The sequence below is a fragment of the Typopeltis vanoorti genome, chromosome 26 (genome assembly GCF_054136105.1).
Source record: "Typopeltis vanoorti isolate ZY-2024b chromosome 26, IOZ_Tvanoo_1.0, whole genome shotgun sequence".
NCBI classification, from domain to species: domain Eukaryota; kingdom Metazoa; phylum Arthropoda; class Arachnida; order Uropygi; family Thelyphonidae; genus Typopeltis; species Typopeltis vanoorti.
In genome coordinates this window covers 24,589,449-24,609,791 of record NC_143574.1, presented here as the reverse complement: position 1 = coordinate 24,609,791, position 20,343 = coordinate 24,589,449, and the positions used below count along the sequence as shown (strand labels likewise).

Here is a 20,343-nt window from a genome sequence, read left to right as displayed (position 1 = left end):
GATCTGTACTGTCAGATGAAGAAAACTAAAAAATGAACTACAACATCTTAAAAGGACCTTCAAAAACAATGGCTACTCTTCAAAAACTATCAATAAACAACTATACCACCATCAACGAAACAACGTAGAAACACAGGATGACCTCAAAGGTTATATCTCCTTGACATACATTAGCACGTTCTCCAAAAAATTAAGAATTTTGGGAAAGTTTAACAAAAAAAAAGTGCTTCTCTGCTCTTCCCAAACTAAGATCAAGTTTAAGCAAATACAAACAAACTCACAACCATCTACAATTCTCAGGTGTGTACAAAATCACATGTGACTGCGGAAAACCATACTATGGCCAAACGGAAAAATCCATCCTCCTACGTCTCGAAGAACACCAAAGAGACACTGCTTACAAAAGAACCAGAGCTAGTGCCCTCTCAGCCATGTCCTGTTTTCAGTAAACACAAATAATGAAGGCCACCAACATGAGATAGGATGGATAACAACTTCAAACCTTCACATGTGCCACGACGAGGTGGAACGCCGCATAGTCGAGTCTAAAGAAATTGTCATGGACCCTCTTCATATAAGCAGTAACCTCAGCTACAATTTACTGGACTCATTCAACTCTACTGTCAGATATTGGCACACTTGTGAAGCCACACGCGCACAGGTGTCTAACAATAGAACTTTAATACTGATTGTAGCTCCAGTTCAAAGTTAACTGTGGGTTATAGTTGCATTTATAGTTTTATAGTGACTCAATGTTTCTTTATAGTGTTTTTTATTGGCTTTCTATGTTCTCTCATGCCTGAAGAAGTCGGCCACTCCGAAGAAACATGTTGCATATTTGATAAATTTAATTGTTTCTTCTAATTCTCGAATCTCAGTCAGTATATAAAAGTATGAATATATATATATATATCATTATTATTATTATCAGAGACCACCAGGGAGTTTAAAGATTCATCAAGGGAGGCCATACATCATCCACAGTAGCTGTCATTCATTCTCTGAAATTCATTCATGCTAGATGCACTAGCCACTTCAACACAAGCTTATAATAGCTGTTTTCTATTTTAGCAATGTACTTTTATCAATAACATATGCAGATAACACTAATATGCAATACTTAACAAGAAATTATATTCTTGTTTTCCTACATTTTACTCAAGCATAAGCAAAAGTTTGTACGTGAACATATCTTTGTACCCTATAATGCACAGCATACTCCTTTCTTAAGCATATATAACTCTAATGACTTCTGCTATGAAGATAGCAAAGTAAGCAGAATTAATCATGCATTGATGAGACCTTGATAAATGCAGTTGTAACTAGTCTTTGCAGCAACTCTCAACATAACATTATGCGTAAAAGCATACCTAAGAAGAAAGCATGAATACTTTATGGACTACAAAGAGCAACCTGAAGTGAAATCAATGCATTCTACAAATAAGTACTCTAGCTATGAAGATAAAGTTTGTTGATGCAATATCTTCAATTGTGCAAGATTTTTTCTCCTATCGAGAAAAAATCTTGCTACAACTTTCTCTAATCTGCAGTAGTGTAATAATATGATTGTTGTTGTTTTGGATTTAATATTATTATTATTATTATTACTACTAAGGACTCCAGAGAGTCCTTAGACTCATTGAGGGAGACTCTAAACATCATGTCCACACAACTATTCGACATTCTCACAGTATCTATCATACCTTGCCTTGAACTCATTCACTGTCATAGCACCTACAACAGACTCTGGCAGCTTATTCCACTCATTTTACCACTCTAAAAGTAAAGAACCCAGCTCTAACACCCTTACTAACTACACTCTTGCCCAGTTTCTATAGATGTCCCCTAGTCCTGATCTCAAAAATATCCTCTTAATTAATCCTATTGAAACCCTTCAGCAATTTGAATGTCTCAATCATATCTCCTCTTTTCCACCAATCAACCAATTTCTGCAACCCACAAATCTTCAACCTGTTCTCATAAGGTTCATTCCATAGACCTGCTATCATCTTGGTCAATCGCCTCTGGATCCTGTCAAACTATAACCTCTCAAAGCGCAGGCCAGAAGGGTAACGAGTGAGGTAAGAAAAGCAAAAAAGGATTACGAAAGAACATTGGCCATGCAGGCTAAAGAGAATCCTAAACAGTTTTTTAAATATGTAGCAAGTAAAAGGAAAAATGTACATGGCAGAATGATTTTAAAGAATGCCGATGGTAGGGAGGTAACTGAATCAGTTGAGATAGCTGAGTTACTGAGTGAGCACTTTGCAAGAATATATCATCCAGGTGGTGACATTGCAGAAACGAATAAACCAGTAGATTATACGGGAATTGTGGTGAATGAAGTGGAGGTGAGTAGTCTATTGCATAACCTCAATGTCAATACATCTGTGGGATTGGATGGTATACCAGCTCGTGTAGTACGAGAAGCAGCTAAAGAATTGTCAGTACCCTTGACTATTTTGTTTAATTTGAGTCTCGGGTCCGGGTTAGTCCCGAGCGAGTGGAAGGAGGGGAAAATAGTTCCACTGCATAAAGGTGGTTCCAAGACTGCTGTTGTAAATTACCGACCGATTAGCATATCAGGATTGGATAGATGAAAATGGGATATTGTATGGGGGACAACATGGTTTTATGACGGGTAGATCATGCCTCAGTAACTTGCTCATGTTTTATAACACAGTGACGGCTGAACTGGATAGGGGTAATGGGTTTACAGTGATACTACTGGACCTTGCCAAGGCCTTTGACAGGATACCACATGGAACCCTAATCAGTAAACTGGAGCAGATGGGGATAGATATAGGGTTGATAAGATGGATAGGAGGGTGGTTGAAGGAGAGATACCAGAGAGTGGTCTATTCAGGAGTGGAGTCAAAAAGACGTCTTGTGACTAGTGGAGTGCCGCAGGGCTCTGTTCTTGGACCACTGCTTTTCAATTTGTTCATCAATGATATTGGAAAGGATCTGAGAGGAAGTGTTCACTTGTTTGCTGATGATGCAAAGTTGGGTAGAGCAATTGTGAGTGCACAGGATGTCAAAATTTTACAGGATGATTTGGATAGTTTGGAGGACTGGGCTAGGAAAAATGGATGTCAGTTTAATGTGGCAAAGTGTAAGGTTATGCACTTTGGGGTGAAAAGAACAGCAGCAGTATATCGCATTGGTGGAACCGTACTCCAGGAGATTGATGAGGCCAGGGATTTGGGAGTGCTGGTGGATAGGGAGTTGAAGTTTAGGGGGCACATTGCAAAAGTGATTAAAACAGCTCACCAAATCACTTGGCTTATGAAAAATACGTTAACATGCAGAGACAAACAAGTTGTTGTTCCTCTGTATCAAGCCTTGATAAGACCCCATCTGGACTTCTGTGCCCAGTTATGGGCACCAGGGTTTCTTCGTGATGGGGAGGAAGTGGAGAGGGTCCAGAGACGAGTGACCAAGATGAGAGCAGGACTGTGGAATGAACCTTATGAGAATAGGTTGAGGATTTGTGGGTTGTAGAAATTGGACGATAGGCAAAGGAGGGGTGATATGATTGAGACATTCAAATTACTGAAAGGATTTTATAAGATTGATCCAGAAGATATTTTTGAAAATATGACTGGTGGTGGGAGGACTAGGGGCCATGCATGGAAGCTGGGCAAGAACATGGTTGACAAGGGTGTTAGAGCAAGGTTTTTTACTTGGAGAGTGGTGAATGAGTGGAATAAGCTTCCAGAGTCTGTTGTGGGTGCTACGACCGTGAATGAGTTCAAGGCAAGATATGATAGATACTGTGTGAATGTTGAATAGTTGTTCCAGACATGATGTTAGGGTCTCCCTCGATGAGTCTGTCGACTCCTTGGAGTTTCCCGGAACAATAATAATAATAATAATAATAATAATAATAATAATAATAATAATAATAATCTCCTCCCCATCCAGAAGAAACCCTGGTGCCTATATCTGGGCACAATAGTCTAGATGGGGTATTATCAAGGCTCAATACAGAGGAACAATAACCTGTTTGTCTCTGCTTGTTAAAGTATTTTTCAGCAACCAAGTGATTTGATGAGCTGATTTGGCCACTTTTGCAATGTGTCCCCGAAATTTCAATTCCTTATCCACCAACACTCCTAAATCTCGTGCCTCATCAATTTCCTGGAGTATAGTTCCACCAATGTGGTATAGTGCTGCTAATCTTTTCACCCCAAAATGCATAACCTTACATTCTATCACATTAAATTGACATCCATTCTCCTTAGCCCAGAACTCCAATCTATCCAAATCATCCTGCAATATTTTGACATCATCTGCATTCACTATTGCCCCACCCAACTTTGCATCATCAGCGAACAAATGAACCGTTCCTCTTAGATCTATATCGTTAATGAACAATTAAACCGGTCCAAGAACAGAACCCTGAGGCACACCACTAGTCAGGCTGCCTTTTTGACTCTACTCCTGAATAAACTACTCTCTGATATCTCTCCATCAACCACCCACCCATCCTCTCACCAACCCTTTATCCAATCCTATATGTTGCAGTTTATGGATTAGAATTCCATGTGGTATCCTGTCAAAGGCCTTAGCCAGGTCCAGCAGTATCACTGTAAACCCATTACCCTTATTCAGTTCAGCCGTCACCGTGTTATAAAACTTCAGCAAGTTACTGAGTCATAATCTACCCTTCACAAAGCCATGCTGTCCCCCATACATTATCTCATTTTCATCAATCCATTCCTGTATTTTTCCCTTGACTACTTTCTCCAAGAACTTGACAACGACTCCTGATATCCTGATTGGTCGGAAATTTGCAACAGTAGTCTTGAATCCTCCTTTATGCAGTAGAACCATTTTCCCCTCTTTCGACACCTTCGGGACTAAACCAGACCCGAGACTCAGATTAAACAACATGGTCAAGGGCACCGATAATTCTTTAGCCGCTTCACGTAAGACCCGTGCCAGTATACCATCCAATCCCACAGATGTATTCACATTAAGGTTCTGTAATAGACTATTCACCTCCACTTCATCCACTACAATTGGTTCCTTCTAATGGTTCTAATAAACTAATGGTTCCTTCATTCTTTCAATGTCACCACCTGGATGATATACTCTTGCAAAGTGCTCACTCAGTAATTCCACTGACTTATCGACTGATTCAGTGACCTCCTTGCCATCGGCATTCCTTAAAATCATTCTGCCGTGTACAGTTTTTCTTTTACTTGCAGCATATTGAAAGAACTGTTTGGGATTCTCTTTAACTTGCATAGCTAGTTTCCTTTCATAATCCGCTTTTGTTTTTCTTACCACACTCGTTACCCTTCTGGCCTGTGCTTTATACCAATCATGTGCCTGCAGGTCACCTTTCTCTTTAAATTCCCTCCACAGGTGTTTTTTTTTTTTTTTGAAGCTCAAGCTTAATGGTGTTATTCATCCATTTAACCCCCTACTTGTTTTACTATTCGGACTCTAGGTATACAATCAGCCATAACCTCATGCAAATGCTCCTTGACCACTTCCCATGCTCTATCGACATCCAGCCCTTGCAGTTTTACATGCCATGGCACTGAACCAAGCAAGCTCCTAAGCTTGTCATACTTGCCAGCATGGTAATTCCAAATATATCCTGTCTTAATCGAAAATTCCACACCTTTAACCACCTGCCAGGTCAAGACCTTATGATCAATCTCATCAATAGGTAGCAACATGGTCATATTCATTACAGTCAAATTCTCAGATACTATTACCAGGTCAAGCACTCTCAAACCCCTAGTATTTTCTATTACATGATGTCTCAGATAGTTATCCCTTAGTAACTGAATAAAATCCAGTTCCTTCCTCACATGTGTCCTCTCCTTCTTCCAGTCAATGTTACTATAGTTGAAATCCCCAATAATAATTACCCTCCTTCCACTCATTTCATCAATTTGTTTATGCATACTATCTCCACGATCTGTTCCATCACCTGGTCTATAGCAGCACCCAACTGTATATTTTATTCTGCCAGTATCAATCTCACACCAAATAGCCTCAAATGAGCTCCTTTCACTATCCTGCGATACAACTTCAATTCTCCTTGGCTGCAGTTCATAAGCTATCATCAATAACACTCCTCCCTCCATTTTATTCTCTCTGGCCCTCCTAAACATACTATAACCTACACATTCTATCCCACTAACTATATGACCCAAGGAACTAAAGTCATGACAACAGTGTACTATTTTACATACATATGCTCTTCTGGCCAATTTGTCTGTCCATCTTATGGGATTCAAAACCCAAGCTTCTGGGAGTTAAAATTCTGCCACCTCCACATGCAACACTGCCCTATGTGGAGACTCACTGATTGATTTGGGGTTTTCTGTGCAAGAACAGTGATGGTCATACTGCACCAACACACAGGTTACAGCAATATATAGTTACAAGGCGATAATAAAAATGAGATAATATAATACAATATAATATAATATAATATAATATAATAAAGTATGTGTACAAAGTTATAAGAAGATAAATGAGCAAATAAAATGTATGTACAAAGTTTAGTATTTACATATAAACAAATCCATAATCAAATGTCTTTGAATAAATTAATGTTTTGTAAAAATCTAAAAACATCATGAAAAGAAGAACATGTAAGAAAGTTTTAAAGTGAATAAAAGTTGAGAAGCTCTCAGATGTGAACTGTAGACTAAAATACACAAACATGATTGAAGAAAAAATGAAAGAGTTTGAGAAAAGGAACCAAAATTTGGAGATTCAGTGGCAAGCCCTGAAGAAAGCACTGATTGATTAAGCCAGAGAGGCATGTGGTAAGGTTGTCTATAAGGATAGAAAAATCAGAACTCCAAAAATCAGAAAGAAAAGATGAAAGCATATCAAAAGTTCCTGGCAAATAAGTCAGCTTGTACTCTTTAGAGAATACAGAGACAAATGTAAGAAAGCTAAACACTGTGTAAAACTAGCTAAACAAAAGTCATGGGAAGACTTTAGTAAGAACATAGAAAATAAATATCAAGAAGGTGGCAAGATACTCTAGAGGTGGTTGAAGAAGCTCAGAAATGGAGGAAAGAGTGCTGTAAAAGGAATCAGAGATGATAAAGGTGACATGAAAACAGGAGAAAAAGATATCCTTGAAGTATGGAGTAATTACTTTGAAAAATTGCTAAATGAAACAAGCAGTGATAACAGCACAGTGGTAAAAAAACACTGACAAGGCATGCAGTCAGGAATACATATCCATGCTTGAAGTAGAAAAAGCCATCAAAAGCCTGAAATGTGAAAAGGCAGCAGGAGTAGATGATATTCGACCAGAAATGCTGAAGTATGGAGGTGTTATGTCGTGGTTTTTCTTTAAATCTATGTTAACAAACAAATTTGTTTGTTCCAGCTGTGCCAGTCAGAGTCCTAGGACAGAAGAATTCTTGCTCAGAGAAACTTTACCAGAGTTCTAGCAGCTACCTAAATTCATTAAATGTATAGAGCATCTCTAGAGATCTCAGTTTGTAGTCATGGCCCTATCCTTTCTAATTATTCTATACCTTCCCCTTATGCATAGGTTCAAACTTTTATGAATGATAAATTAGTCTCATGCTCAAGCAAAACTCAGGCTTACATAGTAAAACATGTTTATTAAAGATCTAATGAGTTTACAATTAGGTTTAAACATATCAAAAGCTTATCACACTACCTATACTAAATTAACTGACAATCATAAATGAACACTCTAGTTAATGAACATATAACTCATCCTCTGGTCAATTAAAACACACCTAACATGGGAAAATACAAGTTTATAATTTTAACTTCAAAAGCTAACACAGACCCCACAACATTAATTAGGTCTCACACAAGAACTTAAGTCCTCCGATTACCAGTCCAATGGAGCTAACAAGTTACAATGCATATAAGTCATTCAAAATGTTCTCTAGGCAATTGTCCGTTTTCTTCCAACTAGAAATTGATTCACCCTATATAACTCATCCTCTGGTCAATTAAAACACACCTAACATGGGAAAATACAAGTTTATAATTTTAACTTCAAAAGTTAACACAGACCCCACTACATTAATTAGGTCTCACACAAGAACTTAAGTCCTCCGATTACCAGTCCAATGGAGCTAACAAGTTACAATGCATATAAGTCATTCAAAAAGTTCTCTAGGCAATTGTCCATTTTCTTCCAACTAGAAATTGATTCACCCTTTTCCTCTAATGCTAGTTGTTAATAAAATAAGAGAATTCTGCACATTACCACTGCCACATTAGGCTACCATGTCACCCCCCCCCTTTGTCTGTCCTTTACCCGTTAGATACTTTACTGCTTCAGTGGGTTGCTTCCACGTGGAGGTCACTTTGCTCGTCTTGTACAACCATTTTCTGCACTCTCCTGGGCAAACGCTCATCTCACTGGTCGCTATCGTCAGAATGCCCGTCTCACTGGAGGAACTTTCCATTGTCTCATTCCAGTAGCACTTCTACTGATGGCCCGAGTCGGTGGATGCCGTCATCTCGCTTACAGCTCGCCCGATACTTGCTAGTCAGCAACAGGGAGAAACTTGCCATTCGAAGTTGTAGAATTCCCTTCCGCTGGTCAGATTCATGATTCGAAAGAAAACAGGAACAGAAAAAACCGGATCTGAAACCCACATGAACCCACATTTATTATCCCTTGTTGTGCCCTCTTTTTCATTGCAGAAGTTTTCTCATGGCACCATCCTATTGGTCCTTAAGTTGTTTAGTCACAACTCACCTCCTCAAGAGCACTCTTTTCAGGGAACGCAAGTTCAATTCACTTTCCATGAATGCCTTTGCTTCGGGTGTTATGCTTATCGTCGGTAACTCATTAACGTCGGTAACGCAATCTTTGGACTTTTGTTTGCATTGACATACATTTTGCATAGAGTATTTTTTCTTATTGGTGTTTTCAAACAACAATATTTCTATCTAGACAGACAAATTCCTCCTTTTATTTTTTGTACTTCATTTTAAGGTAATTCAATGATGTTCTCTATTAACAATTTGTTTCTTTAGTAACAGTACAAATATTTCTTGGTTATTAATGTATTCTTGTTAAATCTTAAATGAATGATCCTTTTGATGAAAAGGTCCTTATTCAAGATCTATCAGCGGTATAAAAGCCTTTCAGTGACGCACTGCATAGTTCAGAAGGCCTGGACAGAGGGATGAATTCCAGATGATTAAAGTAGAGCTCTCATAGTACTCATATATATCCAGTTGTCTAGTGAATTTTCTGGAACGTTCCATTGAGGGATCATTATCCGTAAAATAACTTTCTTGCCAAGTCCAATCCTTCTGCTAATTTCTGTAAACTGAATTCTTTTAAGGATTCATCACAATCTTTGGGAGAACCCTCCCCACCATTTGGTTCACCATCATCTATTAACTGTACCAGTTCCTCCTCATTTAAATCTATTTCCCCATCAATTAATTCACTAATTTAATTTTCAACCATATCGCAAAAGCCCTCTCTAAGCCTTCTCTAATTTATAAAAATAAATTTTTTACATAAAAAAAAGCATTACATATCGTATGTAACTCACCAGAAAATAAAGTGCTCAGCTTGAGATTAACACACTTATTGTTTTTAATGCGCTCTCTCTCCTGGCAGAAAACGAAGACAATTTTCAAAATAAACAATACATACGGTAAACAATAGACGTATATATATGTATGCTAAAAGGTATTTCCCCTAATATAAATTCGCAACTTATAACTACATGTGCGCTACAGGTAGACACAAATTTATTGAAGATAAAATTTAATTTTTAAGTCATGCGGTGAAAAATTGTAGACCGCATTATATCGAAACCACATTGTATAAGTACTGCATTATACGAGGGTTACCTGTATACTTGAGAAACGGTTGAGAAGGATTGTGGAAGAGAAGATTGGTGAAGAACAAGTTGGATGCAGGCCAAACAGAGGCTGTCAGGATCAGATTTTCACTTTAAGACAGCTAGTTGAGAAAGCATGGGAATATAACAAAGATTTGTATTTAAGCTTTGTAGATCTGGAAAAATGATATGACAAGGTGCCAAGAGAGAGAAGCTATCAGAAATGCTACACTTATATGGTGTCAATAGAACATTATATCAAGCAATACTTGGTCTTTATTTAAGTTGTAAGTCAGCAGTTAGAAGTGAAGGAAGTACAGGGAGATGGTTTAATGTTAAATCTGGAGTCAGACAAGGATGTACATTATCCCCTCTGCTACTCATTATTTATATGGATCACATTACGAAGGAAAGTGATATTAAACATGATATCGAACTTGGTGGTGTTAATGTCAGCTCTTTGCTTTATGCTGACGATGTTATACTTCTAAAATAAATCTGCTACAAGTCTGCATGATTCCCTGACTAAATTGAATAACATTTGTAATAGATATGGTATGAAGGTCAGCATTAAAAAGACTAAGACAATGAAAACAGATAGAATTGTTGAAAATGTCAACTGTGTTGTGAACGGGGAACCTGTGGAACAAGTAACACATTTCAGATACTCAGGCATGATTTTTAGTGAAGATGGTAAATTAAATATGGAAATAGACAATAGAATCAACAAAGCTGGTATGGTAGGAAGTCAACTGAATAAATTTATATGGAATAAGAGAGAAATTAGCCAAAACACTAAATTAGGCTGTATTCAAGCCAATTTTAACTTATGTAGCTGGGCCAGAAGTAAAACACTTGACTAAAGACTAGAGACCACAGATATGAGAGTTCTGAGAAAGATTAGGGGCATGAACAGATGGCATCAATGACAATATCATATTAAAAATGAGGATATTAGGAAAGAACTTGACATTGTCACCATCAAGGAATGCATTAGCAGAGCTAATCTCAGGTGGTATGGTCACTTAAACAGAACAGGAGAGGAAAGATTAGCAAAACAAGTGTTTTCTGCAGGTTGGCAGGAAAAAGATTCAGAGGAAGACCGAGATATAGGTGGAATGATATAGTAAAAAGTGCCTTAGAAGATAGAAATATAAGAACTGATAATGTTGGAGTCTTGAAAAGTAACAGACTAATTTGGAGGAAAATTGTAGATAGGAAGTTAGTAATGATGAAATTTTTCATGTAGTACTATCATATCCTGTACATCCCTTGAGGGTATATATCAGGAATTTGATGATGATGATAAAAACATCATGCAATCTGTCTGAGTCTGATAACATCTGGCACAGTGCATAGGATACCAGGTCACATAAGTAAAAAAAAAAAAAAAAGCCACTTCTCTCTCTCTCTCAAGTGAAGTGCTCATACTCTGCCAGAATATGACTAATTGTAAAATTGCATTTCCATCACATACATGGGTCATCATGTTGTTTATTTTTTAATGGTATATATCAGAAAGAAGCCTGAATGGCAAAGAAATGGAGCTAGCCGAGGAATTAGATAAGTACCAGATCGACGTAATAATGATGACTGAAACAAGAAAAGACCAAAACTGGTGAGATCTTTGTGAGCAATAAATACAAAATTTTATATTCATGCAATGACAATCAAGGAAAAGAAGGAGTAGCCATAGTATTCAACACAAAATACGAGGCTAATCTTCTTGAATGGCAGTCAGTCTCAAGTAGAGTAATGTGGACAAATATGAGAATGGGGAACTGGACAATGAGACTTATTTGTGCCTATGGTCCCACAGAAGGTTCTACTAAGGTAGCAGTTGATGAGTTTTTTGAGGCTTTAGAAAAAGAAACTGACACAATGAAAAATGAAACGTTAGTCCTTGTTGGGGATCTAAATAGCAGAGTAGGAAATGATTGTGAGACATACAAAAATATTTTGGGAAAATTGGGAGAAAAGAGCAAAGCTAATAATAATAGCAAATATCTGTTGGATTTCTGCTCAGGACATGGACTGGTTATTACTAACACCATGTTCCAACATAAAAATGTGCACAAATTCACATGATGAGAAGAGGCTAGGAATAAGAAAAGTCTCATTGACTATGTTATTGTTGATAGTGATGTTTTCTCCCTGGTGCAGGACACCAGAGTGTACAGAGGATTTGAAATTGGAAGTGATCACTATTTAGTCTTGAGCAGGATAAAAATGAATTTAATATTGAAAAGAATAACATGTAAGAAAGTTTTAAAGCGAATAAAAGTTGAGCAGCTCTCAGATGTGAACTGTAGACTAAAATACACAAAGATTATTGAAGAAAAAATGAAAGAGTTTAAGAACAGGAATCAAACCTTGGAGATTCAGTGGCAAACTCTGAAGAAAACATTGATTGATTCTGCCAGAGAGGCATGTGGTGAGGTTGTCTGTAAGAATAAAAAAATCAGAACTCCCTGGTGGACACAGGAAGTTAAAGAGGCAGTGAAGGAAAAGAAGAAAGCATATCAAAAGATCCTGTCAAATAAGTCAGCTTGTGCTCTTAGAGAATATAGAGACAAATGCAAGAATGCTAAACACTGTGTAAAACTAGTCAAACAAAAGTCATGGGAGGACTTTGGCAAGAATATAGAAAATAAATATCAAGAAGGTGGCAAAATATTCTGGAGGTTGTTGAAGAAGCTTAAGAATGGAGGAAAGAGTGCTGTAAAACGAATTAGAGATGATAAAGGTGACATGAAAACAGGAGAAAAAGATATCCTTGAAGTATGGAGTAATTACTTTGAAAACCTGCCAAATGAAACAAGCAGTGATGACAGCACAGTGGTAAAAAACACTGACCAGGCATGCAGTCAGGAATACATATGCATACTTGAAGTAGAAAAAGCCATCAAAGGCTTGAAATGTGGAAAGGCAGCAGGAGTAGATGTTTTTCGACCAGAAATGGTGAAGTATGGTGGTATAAAAGTCTTACAGTGGCTGCACTGCATAGTTCAGAAAGCCTGGACAGAGGGACGAATTCCCGATGATTGGAGTAGAGCTCTCATAGTACCCATATATATAAAGGGAAATAAAATTGCATGTGAGAATTACAGGGGTATTTCCCTATTGAGTGTTCCTGGCAAGATCTATGCAAGTATACTTGAGAAACGGTTGAGAAGAATTGTGGAAGAAAAGCTTGGGGAAGAACAAGCTGGATTCAGGCCAAATAGAGGCTGCAGGATCAGATCTTAACTTTACGACAAATAGTCGAGAAAGCATGGGAATATAACAAAGATCTGTATTTAAGTTTTGTCGATTTGGAAAAGGCATATGACATGGTGCCATGAGAGAAGCTATTCAATACGCTGCAGTTATATGGTGTCAATGGGGCATTATATCAAGCAATACTTAGTCTTTATTTGAGTTGTAAGTCAGCAGTTAGAATTGAAGGAAGTACAGGAAGATGGTTTAATGTTAAATCTGGTGTGAGACAAGGATGTACATTATCCCCTCTGTTATTCATTATCTATATGGATCACATTATGAAGGAAAGTGGTATTAAACATGATATCAAAATTGGAGATGTTAATGTCAGCTCTTTGCTTTATGCGGATGTTATACTTCTAAATAAATCTGCTACAAGTCTGCAAGATTCTCTGACTAAATTGAATAGCTGTTGTAATAGATATGGTATGAAGGTCAGCAATAAAAAGACAAAGACAATGAAAATAGGCAGAATCATTGAAAATGTCAACTGTGTTGTGAATGGAGAACCTGTGGAACAAGTAAAACATTTCAGCTATTTAGGCACGATTTTTACTGAAGATGGTAAATTAAATATAGAAATAGACAATCAGCAAAGCTGGTATGGTGGGAAGTCAATTGAATAAATTCATATGGAATAAGAGAGAAATTAGTCAGAACACTAAATTAGCTGTATACAAGACAGTGTTCAAACCAGTTTTAACTTATGGATCTGAGAGCTGGGTCAGAAGTAAAACACTTGACCAAAGACTAGAGACCACAGATATGAGAGTCCTGAGAAAGATTATGGGTGTGAACAGATGGCATCAATGGCAATATCATATTAAAAACGAGGATATTAGGAAAGAACTTGACATTGTCAGCATCCAGGAATGTGTTAGCAGAGCTAATTTCAGGTGGTATGGTCACTTAAACAGAATGGGCGAGGAAAGATTAGCGAAACAAGTGTTCTCTGCCAGGTTGGCAGGAAAACGACCCAGAGGAAGACCAAGATATAGGTGGATTGATACAGTACAAAGTGCTTTAGACGATAGAAATATAAGATCTGATAATGTTGGAGTCTTGACAACTAACAGACTGATTTGGAGGAAAATTGTAGATAGGAAATTAATAATGATGTAATTTTTTTCATACAGTACTATCATATCCTGTACACCCCTTGAGGGTACATGGCAGGAATTTGATGATGATGATATCAGAACACAGAAAAATAAGTAAATAATTAATTTATTAACCTATTGCTGATATGGGTCATCAGTCCACAGTAAATAAGAATGTGTGAAAAGACTATGACCTATGCAAAGCCCAGCAAGAACAACTTCCTCTCTTCGGTTCCTACGTTGACAAGACCGCCAGCGTGCTTAATCTCATTCAATTTGTTTGTCAGTGCTTCCTGCCAGGAGTATCCAGTGGGCAGTTAACTTTGATTTTTTAACTTATATGTAGTCAGCATAAGATATCTTTAAATAGTATGTCAAAAAAAAGTATAAGCTGAACTAGCAGCTGCATCTGTGATGTCATTTTCCTTAATTCCGATGTGGCTGGGAAGCCAATATAATCGAACATCAAAATTAAGGGTTTTTATTTTCTGCAAGAGTTGAAGCATCTCACCAAGCGATGGATGTGGATTATACACCGGAGAGGAAATAGCCTGTAAAAACTCAGAGAGTCTGTATAAATTATACACTTTTCGTTAGAGTTTTCTTTGATATGCACAAGTGCGCGCTGAATGATCTAAAGATCCCACTCAATTGCAGTAACTGCGTAGTTACTGCAATTGAGTGGGATCTTTAGAGATTGTGATGTTAGGCAGCATAGCTAGCAGAGATCTCTGATCCCAAACCATCAGTATAGATGGGCTAGAAATCAGAGTGGGCTGCTCTGTGTGCATTGAATAAATGAATGTAGAAAGATGAAGTTGTATGAGACTTCTCTAGTTGACAAAGTGAGAGGTTGCAGGATGGGGTGCAAGCCTGCCATAGAGGAGTGCTGTTTTGTTTGGTGCAGGAAATATTGTCAACACTTGTGCCAATATCTTCCATATTCTCTTTAATGCACACACCAAAAGGATGGATGGCAGTCATACGTGTGTGATACAGGACCTCCTAATGTAGAAAAAAGAAACTAGTCCATGTAGGATGACCTTATGTGGAGGTGGTCATACACCTCCATATGATATGTATAACCACCTAACGTTACATAGCAATATCATATTTCGGGAAATATGATTTCATCATAGATATATCTACTGGAATCTCCAGGATTTTGTTCCCTAATGATGAGGATTCAGTAAAGAATAAAACAGTCTGGGTATTAACCCTCATGTTTTCCTGAATTTGTACTTCACCATGCTCTGGACACTTAAACACCAATACCATTTAGATGCAGTCCATCAGCATCAATCTATAATTATATATATCTGAGAAGGGTAATTATAACTTAATAATTATATATACCAGAGAATGCTGTATATTGTACAGTACAAAAAGCAACTTGATGCCAAGGCTAATGTTACATATATAGCAGTTGAGCTTTCTGGTCCCTTTCCACTGATATATACTGATTTACATGCAGCACATTACCAAGAATAGCTCATTCCAGTTTTTAATCTGAAAGAAATAAGAAGAATGATGAAAAACTGGGAAACTAACAAGTCATCTGGTCCTGACAGTATCCACCCTATTGTGTTAAAATCCAGTGGTCCGGAATTAACATCTACATTTGGCCTTTTCAATCCTGCATGTTTGACTAACATCTAACCTAGAACATGAAAACAAGCCTACAATCAGTTCATTCTAGTCCATTCATAGTCATCCATCCAACTATCATTCAAATGCTCTCTCCCTCCCTCTCTCTCTCTTTTTTAACATCTATCCCACACAAGAGCCTACAGAAAATCAATGCCATGGTGCAAGCAGTGGTCAAGAGAAATTAATCTATTGATATTCTTTTAGAAGAATCATAGCATTTGGAAATACTTCATGGGGACAATGCTACACAGCTGTGGAATATAGATTGAAAGATAAATGGACATTGCAGGTTCAGTGAATCAGCAAATTTAGTTATTTGTGTGTGTTACTGCCAGTTTAGCAAAAATAGGTAGTTGATGGATGCCAGTTATGCTGAATAGCATCCATGGAAATATCTGCAGAAGGGACATGAGCAGAAACTGACAGTATGTGGACAATGATTGAAGAGCCTGTTAAAGAGGAGGATAAGGTCATATATTAGTTAGTCTGACATCTTCTGAGCTGCATACAGAAATTTATGTCTTAGGTGCACTGCCAAAAAATGTGAGAGCATTATTCCAAGGACAGGCAAATTTGTACAAAGTTAATAGCAGGACTAATGAAAAGTAATATCTCAAGTGAAAAAAGATGTCAAATCATTTTGAAGCAAAAATACTATATAGAAGTAAGGTGGTTATGCAGAAAGACAAGAGTTAGTCAGTCTGAGAAACAATAACTAGTTTAAATAAAGGGTAACAGGGGAAAGAACTGTCTTTTTGGTGAGAAAAAAAAGACAAAATTATGTTTTGGAAGCATCTAAGTTGGAGATGTTATTATTTTGCCATCAACGAATGTGTAGAGATCAGTGTTTAGAGCACTTCACGAGATGTTACATGAATAAGAGGAATGGAAAGTACTATCAAGTAAGAATAGACACTCAGCGAACAAATGAGAAAAAAAGTTAAGGCAAAAATTATTTATGAGGAATCAGTGATCAGGAAAGTACTTAATGAAGGTATAACAAAATCATGTTTCCATGGTGCAAAAATTCATGATATTAGTTACACCATCAGGATGCAAAAAGGGAAGGTGAAAGAAGTAATTGTCTTGGTTGGCACAAATGATCTGAGAGGCGAGAAGTATTCTATGAGAGAGGATGTAAAGGAGTTGGAAATAAAACTGAAGAGTGAGAAGTTGAAGATTGTAAGTCTCCAGCCACATGATGATAGAGGCAAACTGAGGAGGAGGGTGCTGGTAGCAAATGAATCAATATGTAAGTTGTGCAGAAGGAATAATGTAGGATTCATGGATCTGTTGCCTGTGTTTGACAGAAAGAAGGATTTGTATAATGCTGATGGACTGCATTTAAATGGTATTGGAGTTAGGTCTCTAGAGAGGGCTTTGTTCACTCATGGTGAAGTACAAATTCAGGAAAACATAAGCAATTAGGGTGGAAGCAGGTCAGTTTGTGTGAAGGCACCCATGAGGGTGACACAGTGTGAGAATGACCAAGTAAGGAATCTAGTCTCCAGCAAAAATATCGAATAGGGTAGTCAAATCAGGAAATAAGGGTGATTAGGGTCCTAAAGGGATGCTTCAGTTTCTATATATAATGCTAAAAGTATCATCAAGAACAAGAAGGAGAAGTTTTTGCATTGCACTCAATGCAACCTTGCATTGAGTGCAATGCAACCTTGCCAAAATTTATATGCATTAGTGAGACTTGGCTAACAGCAAATTATGTAGTTAAAGAGAGAGAGAGAGAGAGAATGTGAATGTGAAGGGTTTAGTATCTTTAGGGAAGATAGAGAAGACAGGATGGGGGGGTGGGGTACTGATGATAATAGTGGATGAACCACAGCTAAAAAGAATAGGAGATATATGGGAGAGAGGATGTTCATTTGAAGCAGTCTGGCATGAGATCAAGGTCAATAACATAAAATATACAGCTGGTTGTTCCCATAGGCCAGGGGATTCTGTGGAGGATCTGGAAGGCATGCGTTGGCAAAACAGTATAATAATTACAGGTCAAGTGATTATTATGGAGGACTTCAACTATGGAGATAGAGCCTGGAAGGAATAAAGATCATGTGACAGGAAGGAAATGGAATTTATACACCTACTGAGAAATAATTACTTAAGGCATGTGATGAAGGGGACTTGAGGTGAAGGGAATGGCAACACAATGATTCTGCTGGATTTTGCAAAGGCATTTAATAGAATCCTACATGGAACTCTGTTACTAATTAGAACAAATGGGGAGAGATATGACACTGGTTATGTGGATAAAAGGACGGCTGCTGGACAGATATCAAAAAAGTGTGCCACAAGGTTCAGTGCCGGGACCACTACTGTTTAGTTTGCACATAAATGATATAGGACATAACCTGAAAGAAAACATTTAGCTGTAAGCTGATGGTGCGAAATTAGAAAGAGAAATAGTTAATCAAGGTTCACGTGGAAAGGCTTAGACGTTGGTTATGCATTTTTACTAAGTAGTTTAAGGAAATTACAACGTATACTAGGATATACATTAAAATAAATTTTAATACACTTCCAATATTTTAGCAACGTCACGTTGCCATTTTCACAGGAACTTAAAAACAAGACACGTGCATGCAAGCACAACAAACAGTAAATGAGGACGAAGCAGGAAGCTATTCTTTCTCCTAAAAGTCCTGATGGTGCCCCCTAGTGGGCAATGTTGGTATTCTTGGGCGACTGGACTGAAGGTCTTCTGATGTAGGTTTCCCAAATTTGGGGCAGTCTCATGCAACCAAATATGTTGAGGTTTGGATTGTTTCTTAGGGTTGAGGCTGATTCCATGAAAAGCCTTTCGTATTTGAATTTACTATGGTGTATTATCGTTGCTTTCTTCCACCGTATTCTATGGCAGGTATCTAGCGCATGGTCTGCAAGACCAGAGTGGCTGTATTGGTGAAACCGGATGCAGTCCTTGTGTTCTGAAATTCTGATATTAGCTGTCCTGCCTGTTTGGCCAAAGTAGGAAAGCTTACAGCTGCAAGGGACTTGGTATACACCGGGTAGGTCTAGGGGGGAGGAGGTTGGTCTTTAGTAGAGCAGATAAGGGATGCCAATTTTTTATATGGTCTGTGACAAGAAGTTAAGTCATGTTTTTTTAGGATTTTTGTAATTTTTTTCGAGGTGCCTCGGATAAAAGGTATGGTGATGGATTTTGAGTAATCCTTGTTGTGAGGGGGGGGGGGGTTATTGGTTTCAATATTTTTTGGATTTTTTTAGTTCTGTGGTTAGGGCATTGTCATTTAAATAATGACAATGCCCTAACCACAGAACTAAACCTAAGTTTAGCCTGTTGTGTAGTGTCTTAATGACTCCATATTGTTGCGGGGGGGGGGGGGGGGGGAGTTGTTGGTGAATGTATCTGCCTGTATGGGTAGGTTTTCTATACACTGAGAAAACCAAGGTTCCATCAGGCTGGCGGGTGACTAGTGTCCCTAAGAAAGGAAGGAAGTTGTTTTTTTCTTCTATCTAGGGTGAATTTGATTCTGGGGGGTGTTTGTTGTTTAAGTGTATTAGGAAGAAGAGGAGTGCATTGGAGCCATGTGGCCAAATAGCGAACACATCATCAACATAGCGAAACCATATGGTTGGTTTTTGTGGGGCAGAGTTTAAGGCTTTCTCTTCAAAAGTCTCCATATAAAAGTTGGCCAAGGGTGGGGAGAGTGGATAACCCATGGATGTCCCCTCTATTTGTTTGTAGAATTTTCCTTGCCAAACAAAATAGCCTGAGTTCATTGTGAACTGAAATAGGGCTGAGATATCGGGAGGAAATTTAGCTTAGATTAGCTCTAAGAATTCTTTGAGTGGGACATTTGTGAATAAGGAGGAGACATCAAAACTGACCATTACGTCAGTGTGTTTGAGTGTAAGGTTTTCTATGCTGACTTGAAGTGGGCGAGTTTTTTATGTGTGAAGATGTGTTGCCAGTATAGTGTGTGAGAGCTTTGGCCAAATGTTTAGCTAGTTTGTATGTGGGGAAATCAATGCCATCCACTATGGGACGTAATGGCACATTTTCCTTATGTATTTTTGGGAGTCCATAAATACGGAGGGGGGGGGGGTATGGAGTTAAATGGTTTTAATTTGTTAGTGACTTCTACAGGCCAAGAAGTGGCCTTCTTAAGGAGCCTGTGGAGTTTTCTAATTTGTGAGTTGGTGGGATTGTACTCGATAGGAAGGTAAGTAGTCTGATCTAACAATAGAGCATTCAGCTTACCTGTGTACACAGGTAAGTTGAATGCTCTGTTGTGTACCCTTGCAGCTGTAAGCTGTCCTACTTTGGCCAAACAGGCAGAATAGTTAATATCAGAATTTCAGACCACAAGGACTACATCCGGTTTCACCAATACAGCCACTCTGGTCTTGCAGACCATGTGCTAGATACCCACCACAGAATATGGTGGAAAAAAGCCACGATGATACGAAAGGCTTTTCATGGAATCAGCCTCAGCCCTAAGAAACAATCC

General features: G+C 38.0%; 1 protein-coding gene across 3 annotated transcripts in view; it reads right to left on the bottom strand.

Moving 5' to 3' along the window:
• Pbp95 (proximal sequence element A Pbp95) overlaps nucleotides 1–20,343 on the bottom strand; it is a 353,207-nt gene that overhangs the window by 199,710 nt on the left and 133,154 nt on the right. The window lies entirely within an intron of this gene.